Source organism: Rattus norvegicus, chromosome 11 (genome assembly GCF_036323735.1).
Source record: "Rattus norvegicus strain BN/NHsdMcwi chromosome 11, GRCr8, whole genome shotgun sequence".
NCBI classification, from domain to species: domain Eukaryota; kingdom Metazoa; phylum Chordata; class Mammalia; order Rodentia; family Muridae; genus Rattus; species Rattus norvegicus.
The window spans coordinates 83,514,611-83,529,086 of record NC_086029.1 but is presented as its reverse complement, the minus strand read 5'-3'; the positions used below and the strand labels follow the sequence as shown (position 1 = coordinate 83,529,086).

Here is a 14,476-nt window from a genome sequence, read left to right as displayed (position 1 = left end):
AGACAGCTCCTTCCTTAATCCACTGGATTGCTTGTTGCATCTAGAAGACTGAAGGGGACCATTAAAAGAGATGAATATCCCAGTGCTCTCTGCCATTTAGCTAGAGGAGGAGAGCTGGCCCAGGGCCTCGAGAAAGGAATGCTGACCGCACTCCAGGGCTTGTTTTATGTCCTAAGTTTATTTGCGAGTCATCGGAGGCTTGGCACATCTGTCTTTCATATTTGCCAGGTGCCGCATGCCGGGCTCTGTACCCAGAAGGTGTTTCGTAAATGCTCAGTAGGGAACTAGCAATCAGCCAAGCAGCCTTGGAGGATTCTGTTCAGTGTGCTTGGGGGCAGGGATGAGGCTTGGGTAATTTTCCGAAGCTTTGGAGGCCTGGTGAGGTTGACGTGAACTCTCAGGAGTAAATTGCTCACCTCTGAGAAGTGAATGAGCTCTCCCGGGGCACTGAGTGGTTAGAGAAAGAAGTAATTCACTAAATGGTGCCTCCTGCCACAGAAGCGAGCGAGCTTGGAAATTAACTCATCACTGAACATTCCAGAGAAGCATTCTTTTAGCAGGATTGCTGGAATCGTGACTGGAGCTAATCCTGAGACACCACAGGCAGGCAGATCTTGAGAAGCCGGGGTGACATCTGTCCGTGAGTACTTGTGACTATAAAACACAGTCACATTTCAATTCCAGCAGTTCTACTGGGAAACTGAAGCTCAGAAAGTGGAGAGGACCCCAGAGCCACTCCAAGGACCCCAGAGTGGTCCTTGGCTCCCAGAGTGGCTCTGCTGACTTCTCAGAGCCCTGGGGATGTTCTCCTTCCTGATCAGAGGTCACTGGATGTGTGACTGGGTCCCTCTGTTGTACCTAACATTTTATATTGTAGGTACTTCCCCTCTGTCAGCAGATCAGACAATGTCCTCAGGAGCATTAGAGCCTCCTGCCCTTCCTGGGTAAACTGTGACCAGTCTGTGGTGTCTCTGAACAGCGAGAGCCTGTTAAGAGTTGCAGATCTCATCCCTAGGTGTGAGAATTTGGTAAAGGAGCCGGGAACCCAGAAAGGGGAAAGGCCTGTTATTTGTCCAGTGTTGTGTGTGTCCCTTAGCCTGGGCACTTCATTCTATAGGTGTATTCCAGGTACGATGGGAACAGAGGCTATAAAACTCTGTGGAGGTACACACTCAAAATCCTTGGGCCTCCCCAGTGAGGCTGCTAAGAGGATAAAAGTGTTTGCTCCCAAGCCTGACAACTGAAGTCTTATTCCCAGGGCTCACATGATAGGAGAGAGCCAGTTCCAACGAGACGTCCTCTGACTTTCACACATGTGCTATATATGACACACACATGGCCTTATGTACTTACATGGACACACACAAATAAATAAATAATTAGATAAATGTAATTTTTCTAAAAGAAAATACTCTGACAGACGATGTACACTCTGACCGAGTCAGTCATGGTGAACAAATTGTCCAAGTTCTCTACCGACGAATGGAATTGCTGGAGAGAACCGCTACAGCAGCGGTTCTCACCCTGTGGGTCATGACCCCTTTGGGAGGACCCTTTCACAGAGGTCACCTAAGACCTGTCGGTAAACACAGATATTTACATTGTGATTCATAACAGTAGCAAAGTTACAGTTGTGAAGAAGCAACAAAAATAATTTTATGATTGGGGGGTCACCACACTTGAGGAACTGAATTAAAGATGGCGGCATTAGAAGGATGAGAACCACTGCTCTAGAGCCTTGGGGTTGGAGCCGCCCTTGGAACTCACCCACAGCTTTCCTCCTCCCCTTCCTGGTGCTGTTCTACATTTTCATTCCAGCTTTACTGCTTTTTTTCCCCCTTCAATCAGCAATTACTCTAATCCAAGTCTTTTGGCCTACAAAATCACCGCTCTGGACTGCAGCCTATTTCAAGACACCCACTCATAGATGAGCAGAAAACCTCCTTGGGCTCAGATAACTACAGGGCCATTTCAGAGACCTTGGCAGGGGGGAGGTGTATCTATGACTTTCCTCTCAATACAGGTCCCTAGATAGTGGGTCAAGCTCCTGCTCTCCCCTGTCCTGGCTGAGGGGGCTGAGTCTGGATGCTGGGCACTGCCTGGGACACAGGCACAAGCCAGAAGGACACAGGGTTAGGGACAGAGGTTGAGGACCAGCCTCTTACCTCAAGGAAGCTGAAGTCAGTTTCCCACAAGAGTCTCTTCTTCACTCCTGCCTGTCTCTTTCCAGGAGGAAGGGTCTGGAAGGAAGAGCTCAGAGGTAGCTCCTAGGAGTCATGATTGTGCCTACTGGGCCCTGTGTCTATATCATTGTCCTGTTACTCATTGCCCCACTCAGATGGGGACGTGAGAGAGTGGTGAGGTGCTCTGCAGAGCAAAGGACAGGCTCAGGTGAACAGTAAGGCTGACTCTGATGGCCTCGCTAAGGGAACCTGTACTCTGGAGGGAGATCTACAGGGGTGCAGACATCCAACTTACCCAACAGGATTTTTGGCCCGTTTCTTTTTGCCTTCCCTTTTAGGGCCTGGGCTGCCTACTCTATTTGGCTCTAGGGACAAGACCCAACCTTCTGAACAAGGTCATATGTCCACCCATGTTGAGAAGAGCGACGCCTCTGGCTTCTCTCTCCAGGGAAGAAGGAGCAAGTTCACCTGGTTATTGGAAAGTAAACAATGGTTGGACCTTGTGGTTCTTCTCACTTCCTGTTGGGTGGGTTGTCTGCTGGAGGCCCCACGGCCGATCGCGATCTCCGGGAAACTTGTGCCCTTGGCCCAGCCATCCTGTGTCTACTTGAAAAGCTCCGCCGTTGGAAGCAAGTTCGGCAGAGAAAGGTCTTTCTCCGCTCCACAGATCTTTGTCCCCGTGTGTCTTATTCCTTTGTCTTTTCTCGGCTTTTACAGAACTGGGAAAGATGAGATTTGTTTTAAAAGATCTCCTGAGCTGAGCAAAGTGTTTGGAGGTGTCTCTCCTGGAGTTCTGACGAAGTAGGTCAGGGTTATTTTGTCAGGGTTATTTGTAGGCCGAGCCCCAGAGGGAAAGCAGTAAGGAAGCTACCTGCTGAGGCCCCTGCACCTGTTTTGCACAGCCCAAGCTCTTAGCTCCTGTTTCTCAGAAGAACCGCAGTAGCTTCAGGCCTTTGGCCAGATTCTGAAGAACAAACAAGGTTTCAGGCAGAGGGAGGGTGGCAGAGGAGCCAGGCAGGGAGGATGATCTGGTGTAACTGGCTACACTTACTGCGCAGGTAGGTTTGTAGAGATATTGGCTGCGCCAGCTCCTGGCAGTATTAAATGGCAGGGTAAGGGGTTTCGACCTTATCGTGTGGGGATATGAAGACTAAACCCTGGGAGGCAGAGAGGTGGTAGCAAGGGACAAGACTGAAGGCCTGGAAGAGGCTGCTGCAAGGACCGGGAGTTACAGTCACTGCAAGGTCACCTTCAGCTTCCCGCCCCCTCTCCAGTCCCACTCTCCTGAGCTACTCAGAGTGAGTGGCTGGGGCGTGTTGTTTCCCACATATTTCCTTTTGTACTCACAAACAAATAAGGGCTTCTGGAGCACCCTTTCCTGCCTGCAGAAAAGCTGAGGGTGATCACACCACACCCATGCTTCTAGAACGCGCCCCTCCCCCCCACCGCCCCACTTCACACTATTCAGCAAGCGCCTCCTATCTACCGCTCAGGACTATATTTTAATCCGCATACAAAGCTTCCATAATTTAGTCAATCAGTTTCTCACTGATGGGTATTTCGATTATTTCAATTTTTTTTAACATTAAAGAAAAGGCAATACAATAGCTGTTCTTAAAATCCACTTCTGTGTACTTACTTCAATATTTATTTTAGCAGAACACAGATGCTCAAAACTAATGCCTTGAGGGCCAGTGAAATGGCTCAGCGAGTAAAGGTGCTTGCGGCCAAACCCAACAACCTAAATTCCATCCCAGGACCCACGTGGTGGAAAAAGACAACTGATTTCCCGTAAGTTGTCCTCTGACCTACACACACACACACACACACACACACACACACACACACACACACCTTGGCACATGTGCGTGAGAACACACACAAATAAATAGATAAATGTGATTAACATAGTTTTTAATCCAGTAATACTACCAGATTAAAGAGAAGTTCCACTTTAAAATTTTAGTAGGTATGTCTACATTGCCTCTTAAAATAGTTTAGTAATTAATTCTCACTGCTGTACGGATGAATTTGATGACAGGAAAGGCAGAGTCTGGGGAGACATGGGTGGGAGAATCTTTTCATTAACTGGATCTCTTGTATTGTGCTCATTGAGGTACAAATTGGTATAATTATTTTGACAAGTAATTTAGCAATTATCTTACAAAATTACAATGCATTCAGTGACCCAGCAATTTCACCACTAGGCATATACAGAAGGAAAAGGCCGTCCTCATACAACCATATTACAGCAGCATTCCTGGTAAAAGAGGGGGAGGCACAGAAACAGCCATGCCCTTTGACATGTATCCTGGCTAGTTTTATGTCAACTTGGCATAGGCTAGAGTCATCAGAGAGGAGGCAACCTCCTCTGAGGAAACGCCTCCAGAAGGCAAGTCTATAGGGGCACATTCTTAATTAGTGATTGACGTGGAGAGCTCATTCCATTGTGGGTGGGGCCAGCCCTGGGCTGGTGGTTCTGGCTCCTGTAGGAAAGCGGGCTGAGCAAGCCAGTAACCTTGCTCATGGGTTCCTCCATGGCCTCTGCGTCAGCTCCTGCCTTCAGGTTCCTGTCCTGTTTGAGTTCCTGCCCTGATTTCTTTTGATGATGAACCGTGATGTGGGAGTGTAAGCCAAATAAATCTTTTCCTCCTTAACTTGTTTTGGTCATGGTGTTTCATCACGGCAATGGTAACCCTAAGACAACATGATATTTGATATATACATTACGACAGTAAAGATGAGTGAACTATAGCCTCATATCACTAAATTTAGTCAATACAAATACTATGTAACAGTTACACTGTATTTACATGCAAAGAGTATTTGTAATTAAAAAACTCATATCTCTTACTTTCTAACCTATTTCCTGGCCTCTACAGGTATAGAATAATGAATAAAATTAAGGCGTGGGAAACTATTGCTTACTACTATAAACAAAACCATGCATAAAGCAAAACATTCTTTTTTTTTTTTTTTTTGGTTCTTTTTTTCGGAACTGGGGACCGAACCCAGGGCCTTGCGCTTCCTAGGCAAGCGCTCTACCACTGAGCTAAATCCCCAACCCCCAAAACGTTCTTTTTAAAAAGATTTATTTATTTATTTATTTATTTATTTATTTATTTATTTATTGTGTATAAGTACACTGTAGCTGTCTTCAGACACACCAGAAGAGGGCATCAGATCCCATTACAGATGGTTGTGAGCCACCATGTGGTTGCTGGGAGTTGAACTCAGGACCTCTGGAAGAGCAGTCAGTGCTCTTAACCTCTGAGCCATCTCCCCAGCCCCCAAACATTCTTTAAAAGCTGTAAATTGATAAGAGTTTGCCAAAGGTGTAGGGGAAAGGGAGGTCTGGTGGAGGAGAGCTATGCAATGAGATATAAGTCGACATCGATATTCTGGTCCCTTGAAGCTATTTGTTTGAGTTGCTTACAGATGCTCACAAATCAATGACAACCAATTAGTTGGCTTTCGAGTTAATCAGTCCATGCTGTAAAATAAGACCATTTGTGTCAGAAAAGAAAAGGGAGAGTAATAAAACGAACACCAAGGGGTGGGAGATGTGCCTTCAACAGTGGGAGGCAGGATCTCTGCCTAATGGCACATCAGGATTCTCAGCCTCTCAGATATGGATCAGGGCTCCTTCAAGGGATATCGACACTCAGTATAGGGCTGCTGTTACTGGTGAACTCTGTCATACGAAATGTCACAGGTCCCCCCGCCCCCTTAATGTCAGCCCTCTGTGTGTCCATGACATCAGGGTCTGTCATCGTAAAGGTTTGGCAATGATTAGTTTCCTCCTATTCTGTAGGTTCCATTCTTTGGAAATTTTTATCTTATCGTGGGCTGATGGACCATTGGTCAGGGTGAATCAGTATTCCTCTCTGTGGTTTGGGCTTCAGCACGGACTGTCTAGGATTGGGTTCGTTGACTAGAGGGAAACCCCTTTCTTACTCTGCAAAAGACATGCTCACCTCCACGTCACCTCTCTGCTGCCCCAGCCAGCTGACAACACCCGGAGGCTCCGGAAGGGCAAGGCAAAGGGTGCAGCAGATTGGAATGGGGAAGACCATCGTTGGGAGGAATTAAGAGGGCCCACATCTAGTTGGGGCCCTTTGGTTTTAAGCCTGGGATATCTGATCCTGCCCTGAGGGGTTTCTGCACTGAAACAATGAGCCAGCTCAGGAGGGTAGCCAGCCTTCTGTGGTAAAAGAGCGACTCAGCTACTCCTTGGGGTTGGGTGGGAGTAGGTGGGTCAGGATTGGAGCGTGGACTTGCATCTGCGCCTGCGTCCTGAGGTTTAGAGCAGAGTGTCTCGGGGAACAGCCGTAATTGTTTAATGACAGATGAAATAGTCACTCTGCCCAGCAGCAGAAGAAGACGGTGAGCTGTTACTGTTATTATTTTTGATTTAGGAAAAGAGCGAATCATAAGGCCTCAGGCCACTTTGCTAATGGACACATAATTCACCAGATGCTCTCTAATGCTTCTGAGCTAGCTCTCTATTTCTCTCCAGCCTTGGCCTGGTGGACCTGGAACAGCACAGTTGGACTGCTCTGAACAGCAGAGCACGCTCCTGTCCTTTCCCATTCTAGACCCAAGCTTCATGGCGCAGGCAACAAGAGCTTAATTTATACACAGTAAGATTATTCACCAAAGAAGGCAGAACCACTGTCTCTACCTTTAGACTTTCCTCCCTGCAGATATAAAGATCTGTTCTCTACACTCCCTAATTCCCTCTCAATAAACACCAGCCGTTGACATTGTCTTTGTAATTTGAAGTGTGATCTACCCATGGTGACTGGACTCCCTTTCCAAGCTGCCATCTTGAAATTCTGCTTCTTTCTAAGTTCTAAATCAAATGGAACATCTTGCCTTTCCTGGTTGAACTCAGTACTTCTGCACATCCTCCTCTGGGGGCATCTACACTGTGCTGTGCTGGTCTGTGCTGGTCTGTGCTGGTCTGTGCTGGTCTGTGCTGGTCTGTGCTGGTCTGTGCTGGTCTGTGCTGTGCTGTGCTGGTCTGTGCTGGTCTGTGCGGGTCTGGCCTGTGCACAGCTCTGCCCTTCTCCATGGCTTGAGGCTCCCTAGAGGGCAGGATCTGAGGTCTCCAAGGTATGACAGGTTTATCAGAGGGCGTGCCAGTGTTAAGGTAACTATAGCTGGCTGGTACTGTGCTTTGACCAGCCTTGGCACAGGGTAGGAAAATTTAGCTTTTGCTGAACTCGTAGAACAGAGAGAAGGATAAAGAGGCAGACAGGAAGCAGGATGAGGGTTTGTGAGACTTCTGAATTATTATTTTTCTAGGGAAGGAGAGACAGAATTATAATTTCGTTATGATAGAATTTGTTATAACTTGGGGATTTGCTCCAATTACCAGGCTATTTGGGAGTTTGATGTGTTCTCAATTTGGTTTCACTGAGTACAAGAAACTAATTAGACTGTGTGATTTGAGCTGCTTGTGCTTAAATATTCCCTGACCTCGGGGAATCTAAACCATGCGTGTTGTCACTAGGCTAGAGGAAGAAGACTGCTTTAACCATCATGTACCCACATGTGCGGGCTTCCTGTTTAGTCCAAAGTGAGGGAGGTATCATCATTTAGAATTTGAAACATTTTGTTATACATGATTTTAATTTTCAAAATATTTATAATAACAACAACAGTTGGCCTCCAAACCCAGCTGAGGAATCCAATATTCTACTGCCAAGGGCAATCTGTTGGATTTATCGCTTCAGATAAATGGAGGTCTCCGTGAACTTGGACCACTTGGGGGAGATGAATATTAACCGCTGGTTCCACTGCCACCCCCCCCCCCAAACACAGCATTTAATGAATACCCACTTATCTCCAAACTATAAAAGAGTTCTTCGAGGGGTTGGGGATTTAGCTCAGTGGTAGAGCGCTTGCCTAGCAAGCGCAAGGCCCTGGGTTCGGTCCCCAGCTCTGAAAAAAAAAAAGAAAAAGAAAAAAAAAGAGTTTTTCGAAATGAGTAACATCTCCTCCATTTTAAGAGCACGAAGCTGAAAGTCCAAACAGGAGAGGTGGCATTAGCTTAAGTCTGAAGCTGGGATTCAAACTCAGGCCCAGCGGTCCTTAGGGCGCCATCAAAGATCTCCCAGGAGGCCAGGCTGACTTCCGTGACGGAGCAAATATCCTCAGTGAGTGTCCTCATGCGTGAGACAAGCACCAAGGACGTACGATGCAGCCAGGCTATTTGCCAGGGAGGTTGTGGAGGGCTGGGTCTTTCCTAGGAGAGAGGCCCTGCTGACCTCTTCATGTCCACTAAAAGGCAAACCTGGACATGAAATGCAGCTGCGCAGAGTGGGAGGCACTCCGGTGTCTGAGATGACGCGCATGCTCTCAGATGCAGTTCCGTCAGGCCGTGGACTCCAAGCTCTTTCCGGTGGGGAAGTCAATTAGTTTTTTTTTTTTTTTTTTATTTGGTCTCCTCTTTACAAAATGAAACAAATAAAATTCTCTTCCTGGGGTTGTAAAATGATTATACCATTTATTGGCTGATGGTGCCTGAAATAATACATAAAACGCGTAACCACGCCCCTCAAAGGGTTGACATAGATAGCGAGTGACAGGATTTGGACCAAAGGCTTAGTTAATGAAAAGTACTGGGTGCACTTGGATAATAGCAGCCCCGAGCCTTGGGTAAGCTTGTGATTTATCAGGTGGTTTTTGTTTGCTCACTGAGGAAGTGGATGTGTGTCTTTCTACTGGACTAGGGAGTTCCTCCTTACTGTCCTTCATGGGGCTGGGAATGTTGGGCATCGGGTAGGCGGGAAGGTGGTCTGACTTAGGACCTGCAACAGAAGAGAGAAGAGAAAATAAAGACAAACTTCAGGAGTGCAGTTTTTTTTCCTAGGGCGCTTTCATGATATACTCTTAAGCAATTACCTTTGTCAGAAGGGCAGAAAAAGCAAGAGGCTCTGGCCTAGTCGCATGGCCCAAAGAGTGCGTCGGAGGAGAGAGAAGGGTAGTTAAAACTCAGCTGACACCTCTAACGCTTATCCCAGCAAGCTGCAGGCAGGCTTCTCCGCAGGCGTGAGTGATTGATGGACGTAATATACCACAGCGGCTCTGGACGGGGCCTCGACTGCATTAGCTCCCACACCCCGGAGTGTGAAACATAGATTCCATTCCGGTCTCTGTGAGTGGGCCTGCCCAGTCACATGTGAGAAGTAGGGAGCAGATCATGACCAAGGACACATGGTAGTAGGGAAAGCAGGGGACCTGGGCGACATGGCTGCCACCAACGATGGCACCTTGGACTGGAGGAGCTTGGGGCCCTGCTGTAAAACTGGACCACTTCTTCCTGTGGTTGCTTATCACATACCATTAATTCCATTTATGATACAGTGCGGGAGGCGGTCAGAGAATAGGTGGTTGCAATATGTAATTCCAGAACCTTCTCGGCTTTGTTTAAAATTTGTCTTCTTTTGTGCTTCCGCCTTATTTTTCTTTGCAGTGTCGTAGTTTTGCAATATTTTGCAGTATCGCAAAATCTGTCTATTGTTTTTCAGAGCCTCTGGCTCACTCAGGCAAAAGGGAGCTTGGATTAGTGAAGGGAACATTTGATTTGCAACTCATAAATCTAACTGGCTCTGAGATCTCAGCAATTTTACTCTTTCAGCAAACATTAGTACAATGGTTGTGTGCAGGGGGTTCCTACCTAACTTGGAAGATGTCAAGATTTACAAAACAGCTCCCGCCTTTCACTTTCCCTGAAAGCTGAGCATCATGGGATATTCCCAGTAGATTATAGTGAGGACCAAGTTTGGGAATGCCCAGCACCCCAGGGTGACTCAGGACAAAGGGTGCTTAGCAAATCTGGCAACACCACAGGAAGGACTTTTTCCCCTATCCTTAACTACCAATCATCTTATTAGCGGAAGCCTCTGACTTTCATGTTAATAAAAGGCACTGGGCCTAGGGATATGGCTCAGTCAGCAAGGCAAGCCATCGAATGAATGCAAGCAGGGGGACCTGAGTTCAGAACAGCACCTTCCTAAGCAGCTGAGTGTAGCAGTGCACACCCTTAACTGTAGCATTTGGGGGCCGTTGGGTGAGGGGTGGAGCCAGCAGATTCTTGGAGTTGTTTGCCCTTGCCAGCCTAGCTGATCGGTGGGCTTCAGAATCAATTCTCAAGGAAGAACATGATGGAACAAGGCACCAACATCCTCCTCAGGCCTTCATGCTCGCACAGGCATACACGCAGTACACACACTAGCACACATGTGCATGAACAGACCCCGCACCCTAAAGTACATTGGTTGTGATCCACTTTTGCTGATCTAAGGATATACGTAGAACTCAAGGATTAATTCGATAACTTCAACCTTTAGGTAAGTCTGAGGAAGTTGGCTGCTAGGGCAGGAAGAACTTGGCAGCAGGTGCAGGGGACTACTGTTCATGTCACTGTTTCCATAAAGGGCCGTGAAAAATATACAGTGTGCAGGAAGGAAGAAATGAGTCCCGGCTTATCCTGTCAGCAGCTGGGGCAGCTAGGCCACAGACAGAGCCTGAGGACATCTTGAGTCAGCCACTCCCTTCACCACAGGAGGGAGGGGAGAGGTCCTCAGAGGCAGTTTGATGAATGGTGTGGTGCAATGCGTGAATTCCCCTGTGAGCCAGCAACATGGGAAAGCAGAAGCTGAGTCTACAGGGCCCAGGAAGGCAGAGAGTTGGGTGCTCCTCTGGGGATGAGGGTGAATGTGGCTTATCCAAGTGTTTTCTCAATCAGTTCTGTCGCCTCTGGGTGTATGAGTGAAGTGGGGTGCAGTCCCTGGATTCAGAGCCCTACCTTTGTTGGTGCATAAAGACAGCCCAGGGAATGGTTGCCTCTGTGCAAACTTCTACTACTCCCTGTATCAATCCGATTTCTGATATATATATATATATATATATATATATATATATATATATATATATATATCTCAACTTCATTATGTTTTAAAGAGGTTTGCTTTGGCTCATGGTTTTCTTTGGGTCTCTAGTGGAGAGTATGTGGTAAAGTAAACTCTGCATTGCATGTCCAGGAAGCAAAAGAGAGGAGACCATAGCCCCACAATCTCTTTTGAGAGACTTTAATTAATGGCGAAAGGACTACCCATTAACTTCCCTGTAAATGTTCCACAACCTCTCAATAGGTCTAACCTGGGGACCGAGCCTTAAACACATGGACCTTTGGGAGACATTCAACACTTCAACTAGCATACTCCCCTTATGTCCTGGATCTCTCAAAATTTCCCTGGTAAATTTCACTTGCCAGCCACAAGTCAGCTCAGGAGGAGGCTGGGGGATTTTAGACCACAGCCAAGAAAACGGAAGTTGGAAAGAGACGCTCTAACACCACCTCGGGTCACAGTGAGAGGAAAGGAGAACCTGTAGTTCGTTGAACAAGCAAAAGGGGTTCAAGTCCAGCCATGGATTGCTTAACGACTGGGATACATGCAGAGAAATAGTCATCAGGCAATCTTTGTCACTATATAGTCTGCTTTCACAAACCTAGGTGCTGTAGCCAAGGTATGGAATATATAGGATACACATATGCACACACTCAGAGACAAAGAATAGACTACTGCTTCTAGACTTGCAGTGAACAAAAAAAAAAAAAAATAAAGAGACTAAGTCAAGTGCAAGAGAAACAATTTTAAGTGTGAGCCCACTGTAGAATAACAACAAAAGTAAAGTATTGTAATATCTAAACGAGGAACACATTCATTAGCAAGGATCGCACGCACTTTGCTAAGCATTCGTTTATGACTGATAGTGCAGCGGTGTGTTTACGCCAGCACCCCACAAACACACGAACAAAATGTGTTACGTTCTAGAACTCTGATACCCAGGGCACCACTCGGCGACGGGGAGCTTTGATTTTTTTTTTTCTTTTTTCTTTTTTTTCGGAGCTGGGGACCGAACCCAGGGCCTTGCGCTTGCTAGGCAAGCGCTCTACCGCTGAGCTAAATCCCTAACCCTGAGCTTTGATTTTTAAGTCCCATCTTACGGGAACACCATTGTATGTGCGGCTCACAGCACGGTGCATGGGTTACATCAATTAAACTCACCCTTAAAAGGACTAAATCTAGGGCTGCAGATCTGTTGGGAGGAGTGAATACTAATCCCTATCCATCAAGACAATGAACAACATCAAAAGTTAACAACTCAAGAACTAATATAGACTAGATGTGTGGAGGTGGCTACGGGGAGGTACCATCCCTCTGCTACCACAAAGGGAGTGTAAATACTTGCTTTGGGGAGGGGGGGGGGAGGCTGGAACTAGGCTGGAGAAGGATGGAGCTTTGTCTAAGCTCTTAATAAGCACTCTTGTTTTTAATCATACACGCATTGTTTCGAGGCGTTTAAAAAACAATATTAAGTGCCAGATGTGGTGGCACGGGCCTGTCTTATAATTGGGAGCAAAGATACATCCTTCTTCCCTGTCTCCATGGGCATGGCCCCATTTTGTCAGCAGAGAGATGAGTAGGCAGGTGGGTGGGTCAAAATCTTCCAACCGGGTGCCAGTCATGGTATCCCCCTACAGCCGAGCAGTCCAAGTTGCTGGCTTAACCCAGCCTCTTAAAAGCCCTATAGTCCTACGGCGAGGAGCCCATAGACTGGGCCTGTGCCAGCAGACCATGGACTTGCCTCTTGTCCACGCTTCGGGAGTCTGGAAGCAAACATGAGCAGAGAGATGAGGTGCTGTGCCTGCTCTCCCTCTCCTTTTCCCTTACAACCATGGTCTCACATTACTCCCATTCTCAGCTCCTCTACCTTCCAGGACCTGTGGGAGAATGGCATTTCATTCTTCAAGTACTTTATCTGAAAGGACATTAACCATTGGGCCAGTAGGCCCACTGGGAGGCAGTGGGATGCCACCTTGGTGTACAGAGAGAATATTCTTTGAGCACCTAGTGAGACACAGGCCCTCTCTTGCTCTGATACTTGTAGCCAGGTGTGTGCTCTCTAGCCGGAAGACTGGAGAAACTGGGCAGGGGAAGGGAGCAGACCTGGGGTGTGGGGAGGGCTCAACAACAAGGCCGGTTTATTCTCTTATTACCCATGCACCAACATTCATCAGGCAATGACTGGGCTCCTGTCGCTCTTCTGCAAATGCCTTGGATTCTTCAGCTCTTGCTTCCTCTTCTGCCCCTTCTCATCTGGCGGTCCTCTGAAGGTCTGAAAATCTAGCTGTTCTTCTCTGTGGAGGGACAGAGTCCTCAAATTTTATCACTGTGACCCATGATCTTGTCACACATGACATTAACAGAGACATCAGAAAGAAATCATCATCCCAGAGCCGGGACCAGAGCTCCTGCCCCAGCTCCTTCCTTTGCTTGGGCTGTGTGGCACCAGATAGCTTTTCTCCAGCTTCCTCCCATGGCACTAGACCCCTGGCCACCTGCTCAGGACCCCTCAACTTGGCTCCTAGGATAAGACTCGCCTGAAATCTTCACTGTTCTGCTTTTGAACCCTCACGAACTCCTAGTTCAGATTCTGTACCTCCCAGCAAATTCCCTGAGATCACTTGGCTGCACTCATGGCCCTTCTCAGTGCTTACTCACTCCTGACTTGTTTATATTTGTTGTGGGTTAATCACCCACTTGCTTAGAGGCTCCCTACACACTACTATCTAAGACTGAGGCCAGTTTTCTGATTTGGTGTCATAACTGCTGCAGTCAAGCTCAGTATAGGGTATTGCTGGGGCTCTGTGTGTCTGTGATCATAGGGAGTCGCTCTGAAGAGTAGGCCCTGCCTGACATTCTGGTGTCACTCTCTCTGAGCTGGGCTCCATGCTGTGTGTCCTCTTGGGCTCAGGCTTCTGCAGGGACTGGACATACTTGTGGCGTGTAGTGCAATCCTGGTTTTCCGTTTTCTTTCCCTATCCTGGAAGAACCCTTTATTTCCTTGTTCTTCCTTCCCATGCCAGGGAAAGGGTCACAAATCAGGTCACTTTCTGAGGATTTGGCTATAAGAGGATTGGCGCTTATATTACATGGCTAGGAGGCAATTTGTGGAGAGCATTCGGAGTTAGCACTGATAAACTTTGCTAGGAAAATATCAGAGATATGGAAATAGAATGATATCGGTATCTTAATATGTTTACATAAAAATGCTTTCAGATCAATATTATCTTTAAACAAGAAGTAATTCCATTTTGATTTCCTGGTCTTTCGGCTCTTCCTTACTTTGCTGACCCTACCTCCCCACACCCCCCGCCAGCCCACCCCCAGCTCCCTTCTCCCATGTCTTGTCTCTTCTCTTTGGAAGGCTGGATG

General features: G+C 47.2%; 1 long non-coding RNA gene across 1 annotated transcript; it reads left to right on the top strand.

The window, feature by feature from the left end:
- Nucleotides 1-277: 277 nt before the first annotated feature.
- LOC120095680 (uncharacterized) lies at nucleotides 278-4,840 on the top strand. The gene is made up of 2 exons (XR_010056159.1): nucleotides 278-640; nucleotides 2,522-4,840. It is a non-coding gene; the product is annotated as an uncharacterized LOC120095680 (long non-coding RNA).
- Nucleotides 4,841-14,476: the final 9,636 nt, after the last annotated feature.